The sequence below is a fragment of the Monodon monoceros genome, unplaced genomic scaffold (assembly GCF_005190385.1).
Source record: "Monodon monoceros isolate NGI ecotype Baffin Bay Population unplaced genomic scaffold, NGI_Narwhal_1 Super_Scaffold_21, whole genome shotgun sequence".
NCBI lineage: Eukaryota > Metazoa > Chordata > Mammalia > Artiodactyla > Monodontidae > Monodon > Monodon monoceros.
This window is the reverse complement of record NW_021703778.1, coordinates 145,531,062-145,558,492: the sequence shown is the minus strand read 5'-3', so window position 1 is coordinate 145,558,492 and position 27,431 is coordinate 145,531,062. Positions and strand designations below refer to the sequence as shown.

At 37.2% G+C, this 27,431-nt stretch overlaps 1 protein-coding gene across 5 annotated transcripts in view; it reads left to right on the top strand.

Annotated features, from left to right (window-relative positions):
* The window catches only part of NUMB (NUMB endocytic adaptor protein), a 178,203-nt gene that overhangs the window by 30,945 nt on the left and 119,827 nt on the right, over positions 1–27,431 (top strand). For all 5 annotated transcript variants that reach the window (XM_029238170.1, XM_029238173.1, XM_029238167.1 and 2 more), the window contains exon 2: positions 3,114–3,242. The gene's annotated coding sequence lies outside the window, so the exon portion shown is untranslated. The remainder of the gene's footprint in view (positions 1–3,113; positions 3,243–27,431) is intronic.

The following is a 27,431-nucleotide window of genomic DNA, read 5'->3' as shown; positions in this document are numbered from 1 at the left end:
TGTGTTTTTAGAAGTTTAGATTTTTTTTCCCCTTTCTGGTACTATTTTAAAAGTAATATATATTCATATATCCTCTTTAATATAACACCTAGTTTGTTCCAATCTGAAGATATTGGGGAATTACTACTAACATCCATAATTTATTATGGCTCTTTGTTTTAGTGTCATTGGAACATGTTGGTTTCCTTTTAAAATATTGGGTTGGCCAAAAAGTTAGTTTGGGTTTTCTGTAAGGAAAAACCCGAAAGAACTTTTTGGCCAACCCAATAGTTATAATATTGTAAGGAGACTTAGTTATTGTACTGTTATGTAGGCAGAAAGATGTGAAATGTAATCATGGACAAAATCTCAGTGTTCCTTTAATTGTATTGGTTCTTTATGATTAAATGAACCACATGTCAAGTTTTTTCGCTAGTTACATACCCAGTGCGATTTCTGGCATATTTGAAAAGCGTTTGCTGCACCAATTGTTATTTCAGTATTTAGTTCTCTTTTAACATAACTGTTAAAACTGAAAGTAAAACACTAAAAGCATTATAGTCTGTTCTAGAATCAGGCCAAGGAAGAAATTAAGTAAAACACATTATAGGCTAAAAATATATTTGCAAATTACATCTGAAATTGTTTTGTTAGAGCATCTACTGGAAATGAAATTCAGCTGTTCTTATTCTGTGGGTTTTTAAAAATGTAGTTATCTGGGGACTTCCCTGGTGGTCCAGTGGGTAAGACTCCTCACCCCCAGTGCAGCAGGCCGGGGTTCGATCCCTGGTTGGGGAACTAGATCCTGCATGCATGCTGCAACTAAGAAGCCTGCATGCCGAAACTAAGATCCGGCTCAGCTAAAATAAATAAAATAAATTTAAAAATAAATAAAAAAAATAAAAATGTAAATATCTCAAAGTAGATGTCCATACAAAGTAAGTTTCTAATGTTTTCCAGTTTTTAACCCAGTTTTCCTTTAGAACCATATAAGCCTTTCCTATATATTCTGAAAACTCAAGATAGTAATACCTGGAAATGTAATTGAAATATGAAATAAATGAAAAAGTAATGTAACTGTAAAGTAAATGAGAAAGAAAATACAGATAAGTCTAACACTGAAATAATTAAATTTAAGAATAAAATTAGGGTGTGACTTGTTAATATTACACCACCACATTGGTGTGTAATTGAGCCTTTGAGGGCAGGAACTATATTATATATTTGTGTTTAGCGCACATATTAAAGGACTCTTTGTTTAGTTTTTTTTTTTAAGACTCATTAGGAGCATATGTTTCTAGTTCTGGTAAAATCTGTTTTGTTTTGTTTTTTCTTAAAGTTATTTAGTTAAAGAAAAATAAAAAGAGGAGTCTGGAGTCATGCAGCCTGATTTTTTTTTTTTTTTTTAATCCCAACCCTACTGCTTAGTAGTTTTGTGATGTTGGAAGTAACTTGACTTCTCTGTGCCTCAGTTTTTCTGGTTATAAAATTATTAATAGTCCATTTCATAAGTATTGTTGTTGGGATTAAGTGAGATAATTAATCCACGGAAAATGCTTTGAAGAGTTTTGGCACACAGTAAGTATTCAATAAATGTTAGTTGCTGCTAGTCTTTTTATTTGGGAACACCACTATTGCATTGTCTATGATGAATTTATTTTGCTTTTTAAAACAGGCATGCATATCCAGGTTCTAATACGACAGGTTTGGGTGCTTAACATATACACTTAAAATTAGTTTCGAATAAAAATCTTAAGAATTTTTACTTTCAGCTACTATAACTTTAATTCCTGTATTAAAAAAGAGAGAGAAGCCATTCATTCAATAAGTCATTTTTTCCTAATAAACTTTATTGATACCTGTTCTTTATAAGGCATTGTACTAGGTGCTAGGAATGTAAAATGGAGCAAACTTGGGTGTGTCCTTCAGTTGTTCAGAGGCTAGTAGAGAAAGGTACCACTGAGTGTAAATCGGTGTTGTAAATAACCCCTTTTGTGCCAGCTCATTAATACATGATACATTTTTATTTTGTCTTCTGGAAGGTATATAAGCCAAATTTGTGGGTGGATTGGCCCTTTATTTTTAGCATCTTGTCTGTTTACCACAACTCAGTGGTATCTGTAATCATTCCTGTTTTGCAAATATGGAAATTTGCAAATTGAGGCTCAAAGAGGTAGTTTCCTCATACAGCTACAAAACTCAGTCCAAAATCCTACTTAATTTAAAAACTCATTCATTTTACTGTTCTACCTCCTGTATGTTTGTCGTAGGTGCAAGACCTCTCTTTGAAGACTTAACCCATTAAATTGTATTTGAGGTTTATGTGTCTGTTTCCCTGTTAGATTGGGAGATTTTTTTAGAGCAGGGACTAGTCTTAAGTATTTCTGGGGCCCCCCCCCAGCAACTAGTAGAGTACTTGTCACATATTAGTTACCTAATAAAAGTTGAGTAGTGAATGAATATGTAGAATGTTAGAAGTAAAAGGAATTTTAGAGCTCATGTAAATATTAGACACTAAATTTCTAAAATAGAATTTTTGATTGTTTACATAGGGCTTCAGCTTTTGATTTTGCCTATTTAGGGTATTTAAAACACAACTACTACTGTCTATCACATCATCTCATAAAAGACGCCATTTTAACACCAAAAAAGTAGGAAAGGCAATCTCATAGTAAGCACAGTTTGGTAACTTTAAACCCATCTTTTTGGTCATGGCTGGTACCTGTTCAAGAATTAGATTTCAGGAACTATTATCTAATGCAGTCCTCTCCTTTTAGAGATGATGTATCTGAATCTAGAGAAGTATCCAAGTTCTTACAGCAAGGGAGAATGACCACTGAGTTTAGAACCCAGGTCTTCTGACTCTCAGCCCCAAATTTTGATCCTGTCCCCTCAGTCTTCATCACATGCTGAGATTAAGGCACAATTTGTGCCTTCACTAAGATCATATAGCTGTTAAGAAGTAGAGTTGGACTGAATCCATGTTACCCAAATCCATTTTAGCGAAACCTGTGCATTCACTTCCATGTAATTTTAACCTACTCTAACAGCTCCCATTCAGTTTTAGAGATGGAATTATAAGTGATTTTAAAAAGATGTCTATATTTAGCGTTTTCTTTCCTTGAAAATTTCAGATTTGGGGCTTAAACAACTTCCAGGGAAGAAGGCCAGTGCAGCTGCTGTTGCAACCCAAGATTTTGATCCACATCCATAGATTGGAATATTGGTGGGCCAGCCATCCTCAGACACCTCACTGAGGACAGGTAAGTGAAAGAGATAAGAAGGATAAGAAAAGTAGAATGAGTGCTAATACGATTCCTTCCTATTTCTTGTTAGATGCAAACAGTTGACTGCCTTTAAGAATTTAACCCTTTATCCTATTAAAAACAAAGCATTTGGAATTCTAGGTGGGTGGGCAAAACATTTTCTTGATTGTAAAATATGTGTCAAAATGTTATCAGTGGTGAAACTTGGGGTAATTAAAATGTTTTTCTTTTTGTATGTTTTTCCAAATTGTATTTATGAACTTGCGTTAGTTACCAATTGTTGCATAACAAAACTCTGGAACTTAGTGGTTTGAAACACATCAGTCATTTATTTTGCTCATGAATCCACAATTTGGGCAAGGCTCGCTTGGTGGGGACAGCTTGTCTCTGTTAAGAAGTGGTGTGAGGTGGGGTTGCTGGAGGGAGGGTGGTTGCTCAATGGCTGGGAGCTGGAATCATTTTTCTTTTAACATCTTAATTGGAGTATAATTGCTTTACATTGTTGTATTAGTTTCTGCTATATAACAAAGTGAATCAGCTATACGTATACTTATATCACCATATCCCCTCTCTCTTGCGTCTCCCTCCCACCCTTGAATCATTTGAAGACTTGCTCACTCATGTGTCTGGTGGTTAATGCTCTCTGTAGGCCAGAACACTTGCAGATGACCTCTCTTTTTGGCTGCTTGGCTTCCTCACAGCATGGTGGGTTCCAAGCGAGAGTATCCCAAAAGAGCAAGGCGAAGTCACATGGCATATTTGACTTAGCTTTGGAAGTCACCTAGTGTTACTCTGCTCTTTTTTGGTTGAGGTAGTCATAAAGGTCCACCCAGGTTCAGAGGAGGGGCTGGACATAGACCCCACCACTTGAAGGGAAGAGTATCAACATCAATTTATAAGAGCATATGGGATGGAATCTGCCATTGTAGCCATTTTTGGATGATATAATCTGCCACAATTTGTATTACTTTTAAGATAAAGAATATAAACATGGGTATAATAAATGAAAAACTGGGATATTTGCAGGAAATTATGGTGTATGAGTCCAATAAGAATTTTTTGTGCTCTTCTTGTCTACTAGAATATGATATTGAAAATAAGATGCCCAAACAGGAAGAAGTGAAATAGATTTTGAATTTTCTTGCATATCAACAAAGCAGCATACTGCTGTAATCAAAAGTAGAGACAAAAATTTATACACAAGATGCAAAATAAGATTTGTAGTTCGGGTTTGTTGTTTTTTAGAAAATGCTAGTTATTTTTGTTCAAAGTTTACTTGGGTTTTTTTTTTTCCTTGTTTATTTTAATAATTTGAGAATTATTTGGGAAAGTGATTTCCAATACAGTATTTAGATTTGAGAAATTAGTGCCAGTGTTATCATCATATGTATCAAGTTTGTCTCTCTGCTTCTTTTAAGAAAAACTATGTAATCTTTTTCAGGATTTTTTTTACCTGCTAAACTTCCGCTAAATAGGAAAACATTTTTTCAGTGTGACAGTAAAACTTGGAAAGTTATAGAATATTTGGTTGTCTTATTGATCACACTTACCAATTATATAAATTGTTGCATTTATATAATTATATAAAATTATATAGATCTGTGGCAATTTTGAATATAGCTAATACTCAATTTCTGGATGTAACGGGATGTTTTTAGATAATCTTCTAAGCGTTACATGAGGGTGTTGATCCATTCACTATAGCTGGGAAATAAGTTCTAGGGAGCAAGCGTCTCGTTATCTCTTAGACCCAGAACATTTTCTTGCTGTCTAGATGCTTTCCCATTTCTAGTTGATTTATGTTATAATGAGCCTAATTCAGTTGAGTTGGTTCACTACTATTTCCCCACTACTCACAGGTAGATAGATACTTTACAATGGAAAGTGACTGAACCAGCTATTGTGACAATAGAGGTAATCGTTTTTCTCTCAACTGTGAATAATAAGAATTGACTGAATTTGTGAAATAATATATTTTAGTTCAAAAGGTACAATAATTGGGAAAGCTGTTTTTGTTGGCATTTAAAAACAAGATGAGATGGTTTCCAGGAGAATTAGATTGGGAATAATGATTACAGATATTATAAAATAGTGTATCTTATACAACAACAAAATATATGCATATATGTACAAACGTATATAAAGTCTTTAAGCAACTAACTTGCTGCCTTTTTTGTTTTAAGCATTTTTTTAGCCCACTTTTGCGTTTAAGTAGTCTGAATAGGTGAATTGCTGATAACATCTTCAGGTTTACTGAATACTTTGCCTTGCCTCCTTTCCACAAGGCCAATGCCTGAGGGGATAAAAATCCCTTAAGTAAGTGAGATACTGCTTTCTGACTGAAGCTAAAACAAAAGACAATGGAAACTCCTAAAACACCATATAGAAATTGCAAATATGGTGGTGTTTAGTCTGTGGTACTTTATTCAATTCATGGAAGGAGGTAAATGATGAGGTTCTCTTGTAAATATGAATGGCTGTGTAAATATTCTTTTAAAACGCAAAAAGAATTTTGAATAATTGTGGAAGGCAGACATATTTCTTTGGGGTCGGTGGTTCTCCTACTTACCATTATCTTTTGGTGAGATTCTTATTTCTAACAAATGGCGTTCAGTTCATGCTTATTCAGGTTTTTGGCAAAACAGAAGTTGTGTGACTTTCTTCTTGTGTGTGCCCCATTATTAAAAGGTATGGTACCTTTTATATATGAAATGTTTAACAAAAGTATTTAAAATCTGTGGCAAGGAATTGATTGGCCTAGCATAAAATTGACCATATTGGGGACTTCCCTGGTGGTCCAGTAGTTAAGAATCCACCTTCCAATGCAGGGGACGTGGGTTCGAGCCCTGGGTGGGGAACTAAGATCCCGCATGCCATGGGGCAACTAAGCCCGCGTGCTCTAGAGCCCATGTGCCGCAAAAGAAAGATCCCACATGCCGCAACTAAACACCTGATGTAGCCAAATAAATAAATAAAGTATTTAAAAAAAATTTGACCATATTAATCTTTTTTTTTGGCTGCACTGCACGACTGTGGGATCTTCGTTGCCTGACCAGGGCTCGAGTCTGTGCCCCCTGAATTGGAAGCATGGAGTCTTAACCACTGGATTGCTAGGGAAGTCCCCATATTAATAATTTCTTTTTGTAAATTTATTTTTTATTTTATATTTACTTTTGGTTGCATTAGTTCTTTGTTGCTGCACGTGGGCTTTCTCTAGTTGCAGTGAGTAGGGGCGACTCTTCATTGCAGTGTGTGGTCTTCTCATTGCAGTGGCTTCTCTTGTTGTGGAGCACGGGCTGTAGGTGCGTGGGCTTACGTAGTTGTGGCACACAGGCTCAGTAGTTGTGGCCCACGGGCTTAGTTGCTCCGCGGCATGTGGGATCTTCCCGGATCAGGGCTCGAACCCATGTCTCCTTCATTGGCAGGTGGATTCTTAACCACTGTGCCACCAGGGAAGTCCCCATCTTACTCATTTTTAAGTGTACAGTTCAGTAGTATTAAGTATGTTCACATTGTTGTGCAACCAATCTCCAGAACTCTAAACCTTGCAAAACTGAAGTTCTACCCAATAAACAACTCCCTATTCCCTCCCTCCCTCTAGCCCCTGGCAACTAACATTCAACTTTCTGTGTATGAATTTGACCACTCTAGGTACTTCATGTAAGTGGAATCATACACTATTTATCTTTTTGTGACTGGCTTATTTCACTTAGCATGATGTCCTGAAGGATCATACATGCTGTAGCATGTATCAGAATTTCCTTCATTTTTAAGGCTGAATAATATTCCATTGTATATACCACATTTTGTTTATCCATTTATCCTTTGATGGACACTTGGGTTGCTTCCGCCTTTTGGCTACTGTGAATAATGCTGCTATGAATACTGGTGTACAAATACCTCTTTGAGCCCCTGCTTTCAGTTCTTTTGGGTGTATACCCAAAAGTGGAATTATGGTAATTATGTTTAAATTTTGAGGAACTGCCATACCATTTCCATAGTGGCTGCACCATTTTACATTCTCACCAACAATGCACAAGAGTTCCAGTTTCTCCATATCCTCACCAACACTTGTTATTTTCTGTTTGTTTTTCAGTAATAGCCTTTCTATGCAAAAAGCATGGACTTTTGATCAGATATACTGGAGTGAGTGCTGGTGGGGAGCCCACCTCTTCATACCCATGTGACCTGGAGCACATTTGTTAACCTCATCTGTTAGAAGGGTACAATTGTCCTTCTATCATTCAGTATTAAATGTTAGGATGGCCTGGCACAGTCTAGACATTCAGTAAATGTTGCTTGCCTCCTTGGCCCCATCACTCCTGGAAGTGTGCATTGATTCCTTCTGTGTCGTCTTATCTCCCCTGAGCAGCCAGCTCCAGTTGGAATTAAAGCTTGGAAAAAAAAAAAAAAATAATAATAGCCTTTCTAACAGGTGCTAGGTGGTATCTCATTGTGCTTTTGATTCGTATTTTTCTAATGATTAGTGATGTTGAGCCATCTGAGCATCTTTTCCTGTGCTCGTGGGCCATTATACAAATATAAATATAGTTTCTGTGGAGAATATCTATTCAAGTCCTTTGCCTGTTTTCTAATCACGTTGTTTGGTTTTCTTTGTTGTTGCATTGTTGGAGCTCTGGATATTAACTGCTTATCAGATATAAGATTTGTAGACAATTTTTCCTATAGGTTGGTTGCCTTTTGACTCTGTCGATTGTGCCCTTTGATGAGCAGAAGTTTTTAATTTTGATGTAGTCTAATTTATCTATTTTTACTTTTGTTGCCTTTGATTTTGGTGTCATATACAAGGACTCATTCCCAAGTCCAATGTCATGAAGCTTTGCGCCAATGTTTTCCTCTAAGAGTTTTATAGTTTTAGGTCTTATATTTAAGTCTTTGATCCATTTCAAGTTAATGTTTGTATAGGGTATAAGGTTGAGTTAATTTTTTTTATATGGCGTGAGGTAAGGGCTCAGCATCATTCTTTTGCATATGGTTATCCAGTTGACCAAGCACCATTTGTTGAAGAGACTGTTCTTTCCCTCATTGAATGGTCTTGGCATCCTTGTTGAAAATCAATTGGCCATAGATATATGGATTTATTTCTGGACTCTCAGTTCTTTTCCACTGATCTATATGTCTATGCTTATGTCAGTACCATACTGTTTGATTACTGCAGCTTTGTAGTTGAGTTTTGAAATGAGGAAGTGTGAGTCTTCTAACTTTGTTCTTTTTTATATATATTTTTTGCTGTATGCGGGCCTCTCACTGCTGTGGCCTCTCCTGTTGCGGAGCACAGGCTCCAGACACGCAGGCTCAGCAGCCATGGCTCACAGGCCCAGCCGCTCCGCGGCATGTGGGATCCTCCCGGACAAGGGCACAAACCCGCGTCCCCTGCATTGGCAGGCGGACTCTCAACCACTGTGCCACAAGGGAAGCCCCTAACTTTGTTCTTCTTTTTCCAGATAGTTTTGGCTGTTTGGGACCCCTTGAGATTCCATATGAATTTCAAGGTTGGCTTTTCTATTTCTGAAAAACAGGCTGTTGGAATTTTGGGAGGGATTGCATTGAATTTGTAGATTGCTTTGGGTAGTATTGCCATTTTTAAAAAAAATTATTTATTTGGTTGCACCAGGTCTTAGTTGCGACAGGCGGGCTCCTTAGTTGCAGCATGTGGGCTCCTTAGTTGTGGCATGTGAACTCTTAGTTGTGGCATGCACGTGGGATCTAGTTCCCTGACCAGGGATAGAACCTGGGCCCTGTGCGTTGGGAGCTTAGAGTCTTATCCACTGTGCCACCAAGGAAGTCCCAGTATTGCCATTTTAACAATATTAAGTTCTTCAGTTCATGAGCATGGAATGTCTTTCCATTTATTTAGGTCTTTAATTTCTCTCAACAGTTCTTTGTAGTTTTTTTCAGTACAGAAGTCTTAGTTAAACTTATTTCTAGGTATTTTATTCTTTTGGATGCTATTATAAATGGCATTGTTTTCTTAATTGCCTTTTTGGATATTTTACTGCTAGTATAGTTGACCCTTGAACAACATGGGTTTGACTGAATCACTTTGATGTATACCTGAAGCGTAAGTTAACTATACTTCAATTAAAAACAAAAACAAGAACATGGGTTTGAACTGCAAGGGTCTATTTATACATGGATTGTTTTCAATAAATGCATATAATACTGTGAGACCCAATATTGGTTGAATCCATAGATGTGGAACCTCGGACTGGGAGGAACGGATATGTAGGGCAGATTATAAAGTTTTACATGGATTTTCGATGGCATGGAGGGTAGTGCCCTTAACCTCTGTGTTGTTCAAGGGTCAACCTTATACAGAAACTCAACTGATTTTGTATATTGATATTGTACCCTGAAAATTTTGCTAATTTCATTTATTAGCTCTAATGCGTGTGTGTGTGTGTGTGTGTGTGTGTGTGTGTGTATTCTTTGGGGTTTTCTACATGTAGAATCAAGATATCTGAGAATAGAGATAGTTTTACTGCTTTATAATTTGGATTCCTTCTATTTCTTTTTCTTGCTTAATTCTCTAGCATGTCTAGTACAGTATTGAATAGGACATTATTTTTGTTTTAAATAAATTTATTTATTTTTGGCTGTGTTGGGTCTTTGTTGCTGCACGCGGGCTTTCTCTAGTTGGGGTGAGCAGGGGCTACTCTTTGTTGCGGTGCACGGGCTTCTCATTATGGTGGCTTCTCTTGTTGCGGAGTGCAGGCTCTAGGCACGCAGGCATCAGTAGTTGTGGCACATGGGCTCAGTAGTTGTGGCTTGCGGGCTCTAGAGCACAGGCTCAGTAGTTGTGGCACATGGGCTTAGTTGCTCCACGGCATGTGGGATCTTCCCAGACCAGGGCTTGAACCCTTGTCCCCTGAATTGGCAGGCAGACTCCCAACCACTGCGCCACCAGGAAAGCCCCCAGGACATTCTTTTTTTTTTTTTTCATAATAACTTTTTTTAGCATCTTTATTGCAGTATAATTGCTTTACAATGGTGTGTTAGTTTCTGCTGTATAACAAAGTGAATCAGCTATACATATACATATACATATATCTGCATTTCTCCTCCCTCTTGAGTCTCCCTCTTACCTTCCCTATCCCAGCCCTCTAGGCGGACACAAAGCACCAAGCTTATCTCCCTGTGCTATGCGGCTGCTTCCCACTAGCTGTTTTACATTTGGTAGTGTATATATGTCCATGTCACTTTCACTTCATCCCAGCTTACCATTCCCTCTCCCCATGTCCTCAAGTCCATTATCTACATCTGCATCTTTATTCCTGTCTTCCCCCTAGGTTCTTCAGAGTCATTTTTTTTCTTTTAGATTCCATATATATGTGTTAGCATACGGTATTTGTTTTTCTCTTTCTGACTTACCTTACTCTGTATGACAGACTCTAGGTCCATCCACCGCACTACAAATAACTCAATTTTGTTTCTTTTTATGGCTGAGTAATACTCCATTGTATATATGTGCCACATCTTCTGTATCCATTCATCTGTTGATGGACACTTACGTTGCTTCCATGTCCTGGCTACTGTAAACAGTGCTGCAGTGAACACTGTGGAACATGACTCTCTTTGAATTACGGTTTTCTCAGGGTATATGCCCAGTAGTGGGATTGCTGGGTCATATGGTAGTTCTAGTTTTAGTTTTTTAAGGAACCTCCATACTTTCTCCAAAGTGGCTGTATCAATTTACATTCCCACCAACAGTGCAAGAGGGTTCCCTTTTCTCCACACCCTCTCCAGCATTTATTGTTTGTAGATTTTTTGATGATGGCCATTCTGACTGGTGTGAGGTGGTGCCTCATTGTAGTTTTGATTTGCATTTCTCTGATGATTAGTGATGTTGAGCATCCTTTCATGTGTTTGTTGGCAATCTGTATATCTTATTTGGAGAAATGTCTGTTTAGATCTTCTGCCCATTTTTGGATTGGGTTGTTTGCTTTTTGATATTGAGCTGCATGAGCTGCTTGTATATTTTGGAGATTAATCCTTTGTCAGTTGCTTTGTTTGCAAATATTTTCTCCCATTCTGAGGGTTGTCTTTTTGTCTTGTTTATGGTTTCCTTTGCTGTGCAGAAGCTTACAGGTTTCATTAGGTCCCATTTGTTTACTTTTGTTTTTACTTCCTTTTCTCTAGGATCTTGCTGTAATTTATGTCATAGCGTGTTCTGCCTATGTTCTCCTCTAAGAGTTTGATAGTGTCTGGCCTTACATTTAGGTCTTTAATCCATTTTGAGTTTATTTTTGTGTATGGTGTTAGGGAGTGTGCTAATTTTATTCTTTTATGTAGCAGGACATTATTTTTTTATGCTTAACTATTTACAATGTTTAATGGAGGCTAGGCTATTTTCTACTTTTGACAAGGAGGTCTTGCCTTTTGATGCATATGGTGATGTTTCACATTATGTGCAATACTAACTTTTCTTTTTTATCAATTCAGTAAATTAGAAGTTCTACATATTATTATTTTTTAAAGGTGGTGTTTTTTTAAAATTAATTAAATTATTTTTGGCTGTGTTGGGTCTTTGTTGCTGCGTGCAGCTTTCTTTTTAGTTGCAGCGAGTGGGGGCTACTCTTTGTTGAGGTGCGCAGGCTTCTCATTGCCATGGCTTCTCTTGTTGTGGAGCCATGGGCTCTAGGCGCAAGGGCTTCAGTAGTTGTGGCACATGGGCTCAGTAGTTGTGGCTCGTGAGCTCTAGAGCGCGGGCTCAGTATTTGTGGCACACAGGCTTAGTTGTTCCGCGGCATGTGGGAGCTTCCTGGACCAGGGATTGAACCCGTGTCCCCTGCATTGGCAGGTGGATTCTTAACAACTGCGCCACCAGGGAAGCCCAATTCTGCATATTACAAGAGCTTAATCATTCATAATGACTGCCATTTTTATATTATATCAGTAGAGATATAAATTTGTCTTGGTTTTAACCTGATCATAATACTTAAAAAATGTTAGCTTCTGAGAGAATTTGGAAGTTTACTAACTCCAGGTTACTTTGACTGATTGAACAGTCTTGTGTCACAGGATTGACAGTAAAAACTTCATGACATGAGCCTCTGTTTATAAGGGCACAGATTGTATGTTAATCAGTAAACATTAACATTAGAGATACTTTGCACAGATGTTTTTCTTTTATCTTCTAGCTATGGAAGAGAAAACTTATCTATTAACTCCGACTCACAGAGAACCATTTAAATTTACAGGAAAGGTGAATCCTAAGAGCCTTTTCTGACTACAGTAGAAGGAATACAGAGCTCCCTCTCCCGTTGGGATAATTTAATCTTTAGAAAAGGGAGCCTTTGAGAATTTTGATATCTTTGAATCCCTGGAGAGTCTTAAAACGATAAACATCAGGAAAGTCCAGTTCTGGCAGTGGTTAAAGGTAAATTAGAAAACTCAGTGCTCATTAAAACCAGGGTTAGAATGAGCAGCGAAGGATGAATTAAAGATTAACGGGATTTTTTTTCTTTTTCCGGTACGCGGGCCTCTCACTGTTGTGGCCTCTCCCATTGCGGAGCACAGGCTCCGGACGCGCAGGCTCAGTGGCCATGGCTCACGGGCCCAGCCGCTCTGCGGCATGTGGGATCTTCCCGGACTGGGGTACGAACCCGTGTCCCCTACATCGGCAGGCAGACTCTCAACTACTGCGCCACCAGGGAAGCCCTAACGGGATATTTGGATATTTATATTTCTTCACATTATATCTCATCCTTTTGAATATGTTAATACTAGTTAATATTTATTAAGAACTGTTTCACAGAAAAATATGATTGAATGAAAAATGTGTTATTTTCTGAGTCCATTAACTATATAAGAAAAACCTGGTTATTCATATCATAAAACTGCACCATTTTCAGCAATTGCATTTTACCCAATTCGTGACATGTTGATTAAGAAAAAGTAGAGGAGAACTTTTAGAGGCTTGAGCAGCTTGCAAATTAAGTCTGTAAAGTGATGACAGTGCCATAAGAAGGAATTTCCCAGAGCTTGGGGTACTGTATTGAAATTAACTCTTTTTGCCAGAGCAAAACTGAGATAGTATTGATTGGGTCTGGTCTTTGGAATTTTAAGATTAATAAGAATATTGTCATTTATTTTATCAGTGTAATATGGACCTGCTAAACATGGAATCTCAGGATGATTTTGTGATGTGAATAATTTAATAGTCTTACTCTGCATTTTAACTTTAAGCAAGTCTTTTTCTTTGCATTCTCACTGTCATTGTCTTGCATTTAGGTGTCATTGATGTCTTTCAACTGTCAAATAGGCCCCCAACCAGCCTTTTTACTGCCAGCTTTGTGTTCTAGTCTATTAGGAACTTGCTTTGCATAGATATCTGCATTAAAAATTTTTAATTATATTTATTTCTTATTTTTAGGTAGATTTATTGACAATACAGGCATACCTCATTTTATTGCACTTTGCTTTGTTGTACTTCACAGATACTGCATTTTTTTACAGATTGAAGGTTTGTGGCAGCCCTGCATGGAGCAAGTCTGTTGGCGCTATTTTTCCCAACAGCATTTGCTCACCTCATGTCTCTGTGTCACATTGTGGTAATTCTCACAATATTGCAGATATTTTCATTTTCATTATATTTGTTATGGTGTTCTGTGATCAGTGATCTTTGGTGTTACTGTTGCAAAAGTTTATGACTCACTGAAGGATCAGGTGATATTTAACATTTTTTTAGCAATATAGTATTGTTTTTACATGATTTGTTTTTCATTTTTTAAATGCACAGTATGATGTTAAAATACACGACACTGTTGAAAAACAAATATTTCAGAATTTTTTTTAAATGACATGAAATCCACTGATGTCCAGAATCCTTAACAAGGTAATAGATCTTCCTGAATAATTCTTTTACTCAAATAAGAAGGAAAATAAAGTTTCACGCTTTCTGGAGAGTGGTTAATGAAAGTTCATTCTGTCACCCAAGTAAGTTGACAAAGACCAAATACTAGTGATGTTTCTGGACCTAACATCTTAGAACCAGGTCTTGCAGTGGGTGCTGATTCTTTTTTTTACACTACTGGATTGGTTCCAGAGGGCCCAGTGACATGATGGGAAATCAGGAAACTCAGAGATTGGCTTCGTACTTCACCAGATCATTCTCTCCACCTACACATGCTTTTTGCTCTGTCTCATGTCTGTTTCCCCAGGTGGGGTAATAGGATCCTTAAATAACTCAGGGCCCATCTCCTGCCCTTAGGAACATCACTCAGCCATCCTATCAGAGTCAGGCTGCTTTGGACAGGGCAAAACTGCATACCTATTGGAACTTAAATGTTGATGGCCATTGTCCCAACCTAAATTTTTAATCTTCTGTAGGGGAATTTGTTGCAGTTGTACCAAAGTGAGGTAAGGTTGAGTAACCCCATTTTTTTCTGAACCAGTTGCTCTGGGGTCAGGACGGACGAATGCAAATATACTGCAGTGTTAACGAAGGGCAAGGTTGTCCAGCTTGGCTATTTTGGGCAATATTTATTTTAAAAACAAGACAAAACAAAAACCCTTAATAACATTTCTTTTCATAAAGAGATTTTTGGAAAGAAAGTCCTTCCAAGAGTAATGTTGCAAAAACACTTAACGTTTTCACTTGAAATCTTTATGTTGGAAGATGATCATGGCTTGGTCCACTTTCATGTAATGGGCAGTCATAAGGTTGATGGATGCCTCCAGCTACCCACAGGCCCCACTTGCTGGGAAGGGTTCTTTCTTCTAAGGAACCTAAAATCCATGTGCATCATTAACAGAGCAGATGCTTTCATGTGAGAATAGTGATTTAGCAAACTCCCTACCCAGAGAGTAAGGACCTCACTGAATTCTTTTATAATGTTGAAAATGTGAATGGATATGTCTGGAAATTGACAATCTCAAATGTGTAAAGGATTAAGAAAAAAATAAACATATAGTCCAAACTTCCACCCAGTACATCCTCTCAATTTATCATTGACCTTCTCGATAATCAAGGGCTCTTCAATTCCTGATTTCTTACAGTTCTTACTACAGGGAAGGGAGTGCTCGGTTCTAACACGATGGCTGGAAACTAGATTGGTTTCTCCATCTCTCTGCTTCCAAGTAACTCTCCTTGGTTCCTCTTTTCACAGTGGGAGGAAACATCATCATGTTGGTTCTTTGGTTGCATTGGTGGTGATGTTCAACATTTTTTAGCAATATAGTATTTTTAAATTAAGGTATGTACATTGTTTTCTTAGACATAATGCTATTGTACACTCTAAATATTTAGACTACAGTATAGTGAAAAAATAACTTTTTTCCAGTTTTATTGAGACATAATTTACATACAGCACTATATAAGTTTAAGGTATACAGCATAGTGATTTGACTCATCCATAACATGAAATGATAATCACAGAAAGTTTTGTGAAACTTATCCATCATCTCATATATATATACAAAATTAAAGAAATAGGAAAAAGTTTTTCCTTGTGATGAGAACGCTTAGGATTTACTCTCTTAACAACCTTCATTTATGACACACAGCAGTGTTCATTATATTTATCATGTTGTACATTACATCCCTAGTACTTATAACTGGAAGTTTGTACCTTTTGAGTGCCTTTATGTAATTCCCCCTCCCTATACCCTCCTGCCTCTGGTAACCACAAATCTGATTCTTTTTTCCTATGAGTTTTATTTGTTTTTGATGACCTACAACACTATGTTAGTTCCTGTTATACAACATGTTGATTTGATATTTCTGTACATTTCAAAATGATCACAATGACAAGTCTAGTTACAATATGTCACCATGCAAAGTTATTGACTGTGTTCCCCACACTGTACATTTCATACCCGTGATTCATTTATTTTGCAACTGGAAGTTTAGACTTCTTAATCTCCCTCGCTTATTTCTTTCCTCCCCATCCCCTCCCCTCGGGCAACCACCTATTCTCTCTGTCTGTAACTCTGTTTCTGTTTTGTTGTTTGTTCATTTGTTCTACATATAATAAACATAACTTTTATCTGCACTAGGAAACCAAAAAATTTGTATGCCTTTATTGTGATATTTGCTTTATTGCAGTGGTCTAGAACTGAACCTGCAATATCTCCAAGGTATGTCTGTAATTTATATACCACAGAATTCACTTGTTATAAGTATACAGATCAGTGACTTTTAGTAAACTTACAAAGTTATGTGACCATCTCCAAAATTCAGTTTTAGAATATTTTCATTACCCCCCCTTCCCCCGCACCAAATTCCTTGTGCCCATTTACAGTCAATTCTTGTTCCTACCTCCAGCCTCAGGTAGTCAGTGATCTACTTTCCATTTCTACAAATTTGCTTTTTCTGGAGATTTCATATAAATAGAATCATACACACATCAATATGTGGTCTTGTGTCTGGCCTTTTTCACTTAATGATTTTGAGGTTTATCCATATTGTAGCATGTATCAAGCAGCATCGTCCCTTTTCATTGTTGAATAGTATTCCATTGTATGGATATAGCACATTTAAAAAATTCATTCATCAGTTGATAGATGTTTGGATTGCTTCCACTTTTTGACTGTTATTATATTTATATCATTATATTTATCATCTCATCCTTTAAACATTTTCTACTTATGTGTTTAGTATGTGACTATAGTAATGTCTAGATGTAGTATACATACACACACATTGAGGGATATGCTCAAAATTTTTGGTAATGGGGTACAGGATCAAAAAAGTTTGGAGGTCACTGTTCTAGTCCAGAACAGTCAGAAAACAGAAAATAACCCGAATTATCCTAAGTCACAGGTCTGATTTACCACTCATAAGTAAACCCTACTACTTGTGAAATAAATTCCTAAATGTGGTGTTTAAGGAGCCCTACCTTATGGGCCTAAACTTTATCTGCTTTCTAGCTACCACTTCAGTTTTACAGCCCACTGCTTCCTTTTAGATTATTCTCACCATATTCCTTGTAGTTCCTTCAGTAAATTCTGCCTTTGAGCTTTTGCTAACTATTCCCCTTGCTTAGAATGCTATTTGCTGCCCACCTTTAGCCTCTTGGGGGCACTATGATAAATTATTTAAGCTCCAGCTAAATCACTTCTCTGAATTGCTTCCTGGCTTACCCAAGTCAGTTTAACTTCATCTTCTATGATACCTCTGTATCTAGCATGTACCTTTATTATAGCAACTCTCAAACTAAATTGCAATTATTTATTAGTGTATCTTCACTGCACTGCTACCTCCCTGAGGACAAGGAATGGGCCTGTTCATCCAATACTTGTTGAATAAATGAATGGGTAGTAGCTTCATGGGTGAGCCACTTGCATGACCCTGAGAGTGAGTGCCACCTTAAATTTTGTGCTAGGGCACCTCACTTGCCTCATCCTAGTTTATTAGACCCTGCTTGCATCTAATAAAACTAGGCTAGATCCCCCTGGCTTATAACTGGACCTGATAAGCTTTAGATTGGTTTTAGATTGGTCATGCTGCCTTCTATTTCCAATACTTGATATCACAGGAAATAAATCTTTGTTAAGAGACTTTTAATAAAATTTAGACTGAAAATTGGAGATCAGTTTACCTTGATTTTTCTTGTATCACACACTGCATACTATTTGGTACATAAGAGGAGTTTAATTAAGGTCTGGTAAATGTAATAGTAATAGCAAAGAGTGATTGACCTTTTGCTGTGTGCCAAGTACTGCTCTAAATCCTTTACATGTATTAACTCATTTAATCCTCATAGCAAGTTCATAAAGTAGGAACTGTTGTTACCCTCATTTGACAGCCGAGGAATCTGAAGCTCAAATATCCACATTAGTAAAGGGCATGTGACTCAAACCTGAGCAAAATCTGGCTCTAGAGCCATCCCACTTAACCACTGTTCAGTAGAGCAAAGGACGAGGTTTAATTTTTCATATAGGGTGGTTCCAAAAATAGTTTTCAGGTAAGATAAATAGATATCCTTTTAGAGTAAATATTTTAGTGGCAAAGTTTGATCATTTAATAATTCAGTGTTAGGAATGATTATTTTTCTAGACTGAGCTTAAAAATTAGCTTTACCAGGAAGCTTTTGGTTTTTTTTTTTTACTCTGTGTTCTCTAGCTCCCTTTAAAGAGTTTAAGTACACTTACAGTGTTTTGTGTTTGTTTCTCTGAATAAATGAAACTACTTACAGGACAAGACTTACTCAGTTCTTTATCCCAAGGCTTAGAACAAAGTTACTGTTCAATAAATGTAAGATGAATGAGTGAATTGGTGAGCTTGGTATTGTAACCCAGGTCCTCTCATCCTAGGTTCTATGCTTCTACCTGGTTTAAACACTACTCCCTCCCTAGATGTTTTTTTTTGGTTGCTGTTGTTAGCTTTTGGGATCTTACTTCCCCAACCAGGGATTAACCCCTTGCCCTCAGCAGTGAAAGCATGGGGTCCTAACCACTGGACCACCAGGGAATACCCCCTAGATGTTTTTATCCCTGCCAAAACTTATCTTTTGTCCTGATAATTCCTGTAGGATATTTTATGTATAGTGATTTATTCCTTCTAGTATGTATACTTCTGTTATTTGTATGTTTTTTTTTAATTTTTGAATTTTATTTTATTTTTTTATACAGCAGGTTCTTATTAGTTGTCTATTTTATACATATTAGTGTATATATGTCAATCCTAATCTCCCAGTTCATCTCACCACCACCACACCCCCGCCACTTTCTCCACTTTGTCTCCATACGTTTGTTCTCTACATCTGTGTCTCTATTTCTGCCTTGCAAACCAGTTCATCTGTACCATTTTTCTGGGTTCCACATATATGCATTAATATACGATATTTGTTTTTCTCTTTCTGACCTACTTCACTCTGTATGACAGTCTCTAGATCCATCCACATCTCTACAAAAGACCCAATTTCGTTCCTTTTTATGGCTGAGTAATATTCCACTGTATATATGTACCACATGTTCTTTATCCATTCGTCTGTCGATGGGCATTTAGGTTGCTTCCATGACCTGGCTATTGTAAATAGTGCTGCAATGAATATTGGGATGCATGTGTCCTTTTTTTTTTTTTTTTAACATTTTTATTGGAGTATAATTGCTTTACAATGGTGTGTTAGTTTCTGCTTTATAACAAAGTGAATCAGTTATACATATATCCCCATATCTCTTCCCTCTTGCATCTCACTCCCCCCCACCCTCCCAATCCCACCCTTCTAGCTGGTCACAAAGCACCGAGCTGATCTCCCTGTGCTATGTGACTGCTTCCCACTAGCTATCTATTTTACGTTTGGTAGTGTATATGTGCACATACACTCTCTCACTTTGTCCCAGCTTATCCTTCCCCCTCCCCGTGTCCTCAAGTCCATTCTCTAGTAGGTCTGCATCTTTATTCCCGTCTTGCACTAGGTTCTTCATGACCATTTTTTTGTTTTGGTTTTTTAGATTCCATATATATGTGTTAACATACGGTATTTGTTTTTCTCTTTCTGACTTACTTCACTCTGCATGACAGACTCTAGGTCTATCCACCTCACTACAAATAACTCAGTTTCATTTCCTTTTTATGGCTGAGTAATATTCCATTGTATATATGTGCCAAATCTTCTGTATCCATTCATCTGTAGATGAACACTTAGGTTGCTTCCATGTCCTAGCTATTGTAAATAGAGCTGCAGTGAACATTGAGGTACATGACTTTTTTTGAATTATGGGTTTCTTAGGGTATATGCCCAGTAGTGGGATTGCTGGGTCGTATGGTAGTTCTATTTTTAGTTTTTTAAGGAACCTCCATACTGTTCTCCATAGTGGCTATATCAATATACATTCCCACCAAGAGTGCAAGAGGGTTTCCTTTTCTCCACACCGTCTCCAGCATTTATTGTTTGTAGATTTTTTGATGATGGCCGTTCTGACCGGTGTGAGATGATATCGCATTGTAGTTTTTTTTTTTTTTTTTTTTTGCGTTATGCGGGCCTCTCACTGTTGTGGCCTCTCCCATTGCGGAGCACAGGCTCCAGACGCGCAGGCTCAGCGGCCATGGGTCACAGGTCCAGCCGCTCCGCGGCATGTGGGATCCTCCTGGACCAGGGCACGAACCCGAGTCCCCTGCATCGGCAGGCGGACTCTCAACCACTGCGCCACCAGGGAAGCCCGCATTGTAGTTTTGATTTGCATTTCTCTAATGATGAATGATGTTGAGCATTCTTTCATGTGTTTGTTGGCAGTCTGTATATCTTCTTTGGAGAAATGTCTATTTAGGTCTTCTGCCGATTTTTGGATTGGGTTGTTTGCTTTTTGGTATTGAGCTGCATGAGCTGCTTGTAAATTTTGGAGATAATTCCTTTGTCAGTTGCTTCATTTGCAAATATTTTCTCCCGTTCTGAGGGTTGTCTTTTCATCTTGTTTATGGTTTCCTTTGCTGTGCAAAAGCTTTTAAGTTTCATTAGGTCCCATTTGTTTATTTTTGTTTTTATTTCCATTTCTCTAGGAGGTGGGTCCAAAAGGATCTTGCTGTGATTTATGTCATAGAGTGTTCTGCCTATGCTTTCCTCTAAGAGTTTGATAGTGTCTGGCCTTACATTTAGGTCTTTAATCCATTTTGAGTTTATTTTTGTGTATGGTGTTAGGGAGTGTTCTAATTTCATTCTTTTACATGTAGCTGTCCAGTTTTCCCAGCACCACTTATTGAAGAGGCTGTCTTTTCTCCATTGTATATTCTTGCCTCCTTTATCAAAGATAAGGTGACCATATGTGCATGGGTTTGTCTCTGGGCTTTCTGTCCTGTTCCATTGATCTATATTTCTCTTTTTGTGCCAGTACCATATTGTCTTGATTACTGTAACTTTGTAGTATAGTCTGAAGTCAGGGACTCTGATTCATCCAGCTCCTTTTTTTTCCCTCAAGACTGCTTTGGCTATTCGGGGTCTTTTGTGTCTCCATGCAAATTTTAAGATTTTTTGGTTCTAGTTTTGTAAAAAATGCCATTGGGGGCTTCCCTGGTGGCGCAGTGATTGAGAGTCCACCTGCCGATGCAGGGGACACAGGTTTGTGCCCCGGTCCGGGAAGATCCCACATGCCACGGAGTGGCTGGGCCCGTGATCCATGGCCGCTGAGCCTGCGCGTCCGGAGCCTGTGCTCCGCAACGGGAGAGGCCACAACAGTGAGATGCCCGCGTACTGCAAAAAAAAAAAAAAAAAAAGCCATTGGTAATTTGCATTGAATCTGTAGATTGCTTTGTGTAGTATAGTCATTTTCACCGTATTGGTTCTTCCAATCCAAGAACATGGTATATCTCTCCATCTATTTGTGTCATCTTTTATTTCTTTCATCAGTGTCTTATAGTTTTCTGAATATAGGTCTTTTGTCTCCCTAGGTAGGTTTATTCCTAGGTATTTTATTCTTTTTGTTGCAATGGTAAATAGGAGTGTTTCCTTAATTTCTGTTTCAGATTTTTCATCATTAGTGTATAGGAATGCAAGAGATTTCTGTGCATTAATTTTGTAACCTGCAACTTTACCAAATTCATTGATTAGTTCTAGTAGTTTTCTGGTGGCATCTTTAGGAGTCTCTATGTATAGTATCATGTCATCTGCAAACAGTGATAGTTTTGCTTCTTCTTTTCCAATTTGTATTCCTTTTATTTCTCTTTCTTCTCTGATTGCTGTGGCTAGGACTTCCAAAACTATGTTGAATGATAGTGGTGAGAGTGGACAACCTTGTCTTCTTCCTGATCTTAGAGGAAATGCTTTCAGTTTTTCACCATTGAGAATGATGTTTGCTGTGGGTTTGTCATATATGGCCTTTATTATGTTGAGGTAGGTTCCCTCTATGCCCACTCTTTGGAGAGTTTTTATCATAAATGGGTGTTGAATTTTGTCAAAAGCTTTTTCTGCATCTATTGAGATGATCATATGGTTTTTATTCTTCAGTTTGTTAATATGGTGTATCACATTGGTTGATTTGCGTATATTGAAGAATCCTTGCATCCCTGGGATAAATCCCACTTGATCATGGTGTATGATCCTTTTAATGTGTTGTTGGATTCTGTTTGCTAGTATTTTGTTGAGGATTTTTGCATCTATGTTCATCAGTGATATTGGTTTGTAATGTTTTTTTTTTTTGCAGTATCTTTGTCTGGTTTTGGTATCAGGGTGATGGTGGCCTCGTAGAATGAGTTTGGGAGTGTTCCTTCCTCTGCAATTTTTTGGAAGGGTTTGGGAAGGATGGGTGTTAACTCTTCTCTACTTATTTGATAGAATTCACCCGTGAATCCCTCTGGTCCTGCACTTTTGTTTGTTGGAAGATATTTAATCACAGTTTCAATTTCATTACTTGTGATTGGCCTGTTCATATTTTCTGTTTCTTCCTGGTTCAGTCTTGGAAGGTTATACCTTTCTAAGAATTTGTCTATTTCTTCCAGGTTGTCCATTTTATTGGCATAGAGTTGCTTGTAGTAGTCTCTTAGGATGCTTTGTATTTCTGCTGTGTCTGTTGTAACTTCTCCTTTTTCATTTCTAGTTTTATTGATTTGAGTCCTCTCCCTGTTTTTCTTGATGACTCTGGTTAATGGTTTATTAGTTTTGGTTATCTTGTCAAAAAACCAGCTTTTAGTTTTATTGCTCTTTGCTATTGGTTTCTTTGTTTTTATTACATTTATTTCTGCTCTGATCTTTATGATTTCTTTCCTCCTGCTAACTTTGGGTTTTGTTTATTGTTCTTTCTCTAGTTCCTTTAGGTGTATGGTTAGATTGTTTGAGATTTTTCTTGTTTCTTGAGGTAGGCTTGTATTGCTATAAACTTCCCTCTTAGAACTGCTTTTGGTGCATCGTATAGGTTTTGGATCGTCATGTTTTCGTTGTCATTAGTCTCTAGGTATTTTTTGATTTCCTCTTTGATTTCTTCAGTGATGTCTTGGTTATGTAGTAAAATATTGTTTAGCCTCTGTGTGTTTGTGTTTTTTACGTTTTTTTCCCTGTAATTGATTTCTAATCTCATAGTGTTGTGGTCAGAAAAGATGCTTGATATGATTTCACATTTCTTAAATTTACCAAGGCTTGATTTGTTACCCAAGATGTGATCAGTCCTAGAGAATGTTCCAAGTGCACTTGAGAAGAAAGTGTAATCTGCTGTTTTTGGATGGAATGTTCTATAAATATCAATTAAATCTATCTGGTCTATTGTGTCATTAGAGCTTGTGTTTCCTTATTAATTTTCTGTCTGGATGATCTGTCCATTGGTGTAAGTGAGGTGTTAAACTCCCCCCCTATTATTGTGTTACTGTCGATTTCCTCTTTTATAGTTGTTAGCAGTTGCCTTACGTATTGAGGTTCTCCTGTGTTGGGTGCATATATATTTATAATTGTTATATCTTCTTCTTGGATTGATCCCTTGATCATTATCTAGTGTCCTTCCTTGTCTCTTGTAGCGTTCTTCATTTTAAAGTCTATTTTATCTCATATGAATATTGCTACTCTAGCTTTCTTTTGATTTCCATTTGCGTGGAATATCTTTTTCCATCCCCTCACTTTCAGTCTGTATGTGTCCCTAGGTCTGATATGGGTCTCTTGTAGACAGCATATATATGGGCCTTGTTTTTGCATCCATTCAGTGAGCCTGTGTCTTTTGGTTGGAGCATGTAATCCATTCACCTTTAAGGTAATTATCGATAAGTATGTTCCTATTAACATTTTCTTAATTGTTATGGGTTTGTTTTTGTAGGTCCTTTTGTTCTCTTGTGTTTCCCACTTAGAGAAGTTCCATTAGCATTTGTTGTAGAGCTGGTTTGGTGGTGCTGAATTCTAGTACCTTTTGCTTGTCTGTAAAGCTTTTGATTTCTCCATCGAATCTGAATGAGATCCTTGTGGGGTAGAGTAATCTTGGTTGTGGGTTGTTCCCTTTCATCACTTTAAACGTATCTTGCCACTCCCTTCTTCTTATGGGAGTTCCCTTGTATATTATTCATCGTTTTTCCCTTGTCGCTTTCAATAATTTTTCTTTGTCTTTAATTTTTGTTGATTTGATTACTGTGTGTCTCAGCATGTTTCTCCTTGCATTTCTCCTGCCTGGGACTCTCTGCGCTTCCTGGACTTGGGTGGCTATTTCCTTTCCCACGTTAGAGGAGTTTTCGACTATAATCTCTTCAAATATTTTCACGGGTCCTTTCTCTTGTCTCCTTCTGGGTCCCCTTTAATGCAAATATTGTTGCGTTTAGTGTTGTTCCAGAGGTCTCTTTGGCTGTCTTCATTTCTTTTCATTCTTTTTTCTTTATTCTGTTCCGTGGCAGTGAACTCCACCGTTTTGTCTTCCAGGTCACTTATCTGTTCTTCTGCCTCAGTTATTCTGCTATTGATTCCTTCTGGTATATTTTTCGTTTCAGTTATTGTATTGTTCATCTCTGTTTGTTTGTTCTTTAATTCTTCTAGGTGTTTGTTCTTTAATTCTTCTATGTCTTTATTAAACATTTCTTGCATCTTCTCGATCTTTGCCTCCATTCTTTTTCCGAGGTCCTGGATCATCTTCACTGTCATTATTCTGAATTCTTTTTCTGGAATGTTGCCTATCTCCACTTCATTTAGTTGTTTTTCTGGGGTTTTATCTGGTTCCTTCATCTGGTACAAAATCTTCTGTCTTTTCATTTTGTCTATCTTTCTGTGAATGTGGTTTTCCTTCCACAGGCTGCAGAATTGTATTTCTTCTTGTTTCTGCTGTCTGCCCACTGGTGGATGAGGCTATCTCTGTATGTTTCTTATTGTACTAGAACCTTGCTGAGGTCATGTTCTGCTATTTTCCATAATATTTTATGTGGGTTGTGACTTACCCAGAAAATGTATTGAGTAAATATTTCTTAAACGCATAAAATTTTTTTTCATTAATAGGGAAAGGTTTTAGAAGTTCCTCAGTGGCTGTTGGTGTATTTTTAGTTCATTGTGAGCCAGAGGTTCTGTTATCTGTCAGATGTGTGTCGGAAAGATATAAAATTTGGTGTCTTTGTTAACAAGTACTGTATAAAAATTTGTGGAAGTATAACAACCTTGTATGTTATTAAAAGAATTATTTTCATGGGTCTAAGAATTACGTGACAGTGCATCTAAAAGCCTTAGCACAGTGCTTGGCATGTATAAATGTTACTTATTGTTATCAATCGTAGTGTTAACCAACAATTAGTTTGATTTATTAACCACTTGTACCCACCAACTCTAGTTTGTTCAGTGAAACTTAGAAATGTATATATGTCCCAACTTGAAAAAAATCGATATTTGGTATCTGAATTTACTAAGAAATTAAAGCAGGGGAGTAGCCTTTCACTATAGGTTAAGTAGGTTAGGTTAAATTTTTTCTTTTTAAGAATATGTAATTGGGTACTTCCCCCTACCCCCTTTGTATGATTTTCCTATATCCAGAGACCAGCATGATTTGGGTATTCCTTGTTATTGTTAGATGCAGAATTTTCTTTTTTCTTTTTTTGGCGGCCCCCCCGTGTCTTGCGGGATCTTAATTCCCCCAGAAGGGATGGAATCCTGGCCATGGCAGTGAAACCACTGAGTCCTAACCACTGGATTGCCAAGGAATTCCCAGAATTTTCTAATTCTGTCATTTTCTGAGTCATTTAGAAATCTAGCTTCCCTCCCTATTTTCTAAATTGAGTCTTGCCTTTTTTTAGAAAACAAGTGATACCACACTCTCTAGTGGACATTAGGAGAAGTTTTGCTTTTTAAAAGGGGCATTAATTTGTTTGGAAAGGATAGTAGCAATTGTTAATGGAAAGGCTTCAGGACAGTCAGGTGGTATGTTGAGACTTCTGTCCTATTAGAAGTTCGGTTTGTTTCTTCAAAAGGTTCTTCAAGCCTGCTGATAGTTCGATCTCAGGCACAGAGGAAGAAGACTTTTGGTACTTAGTCACTTTAGGGGTTTAAGATTTTCATTAGTAAACAGAATGAATGATATCAGAATTCCTGTGTAGAGCAGGACAACTAAGGGTTGGAGGAGCTGGAAAAAGAATATTTTCTCAGTGGTTCTGCCAGTGGTGAAATGATAATACCAACTGATGTTTACTGTGCATTTATTTGTATACCAGTTGCCATGTTAAGCCATGTATATACTTTCCTGTTTAATCCGGATGAGGTAGATGTTTTTACAGATGAGGAAACTGAAGCCTAGACTGGTTAAATGACTTTGAAAGCCAGAATGAGAATTTAAATCCAGGATTAATTCCAGAGAGGGGATGTGCTCTTTCCACTGCCCATAGTACTGATTTGGGTGTCTTTTACTTGTAGTGAACTGTCTATAATTTTTAGCCCAAAGGATAGATGTTAAATTGGACTTCTGGGGGGTAGAAGGGAAAGTTGATTTTATAGTCACCTTCTATGCCTGTTTTATAGTATGGCATTGTTGTGTATAGATAAGAAATTTGAGAGTAGGCAATAATTGATAGCATTACAGCCGTTTGTTTAAAGTTGAAGGTGGTTATTACAACTTTTAAGTTAATCCCATTTTAAAGGATCAACTTCAACTGTTTTATCCTAACAAGTTATATCTAAATTCCTTTGTGTTCTATTTGCCTATCGGGGGACTAAATTATAATATTATTTCTTTTCTCTTTTAAAAGAAACTTTTGTAAGAAAAGGAGTAAGAATATGTCTCTTTTTCCATATTACATGTTTCTTCATTTCTTAAAAAAAATTAAGTATAGTTGATTTACAATATTGTGTTAGTGTCAGGTTTATGGCAAAGTGATTCAGTTATATATATATATATTTCCAGATTCTTTTCCATTATAGATTATTATAAGATATTGAATATAGTTTCCTGTGCTATACAGTAAATCCTTGTTTCATTTTTTTGTGAAAAATAATGATTTGTCATTCTGTAGATTATGTAGGTTTTGATTCATAAACAAAACTAAAACAGAGAAACTGAAAGTCTTGATGTAGCTCAAAGTTCTTTAATTCAATACATTTTGTTTCAAAGATCTTTTAATAATTGAAGTTAAATTCAACAAATTTATATTAATTCAGTGAAGATGTTGAGGTGGGTAAGAGATGGGAGCCAAACTTCATGGTCTGAAAGCATTTTAAATCTTTTAGAAGAGATGGAACTTGTAAATAACCATAAAAAAGAAATTATATTTCTTAACATAGATGCCAAATTTCAGTGTGCAACTTATAGTACTTCTTGAGTTTATAGGTGAGAAATGTTCTTTCTTACTTGCTT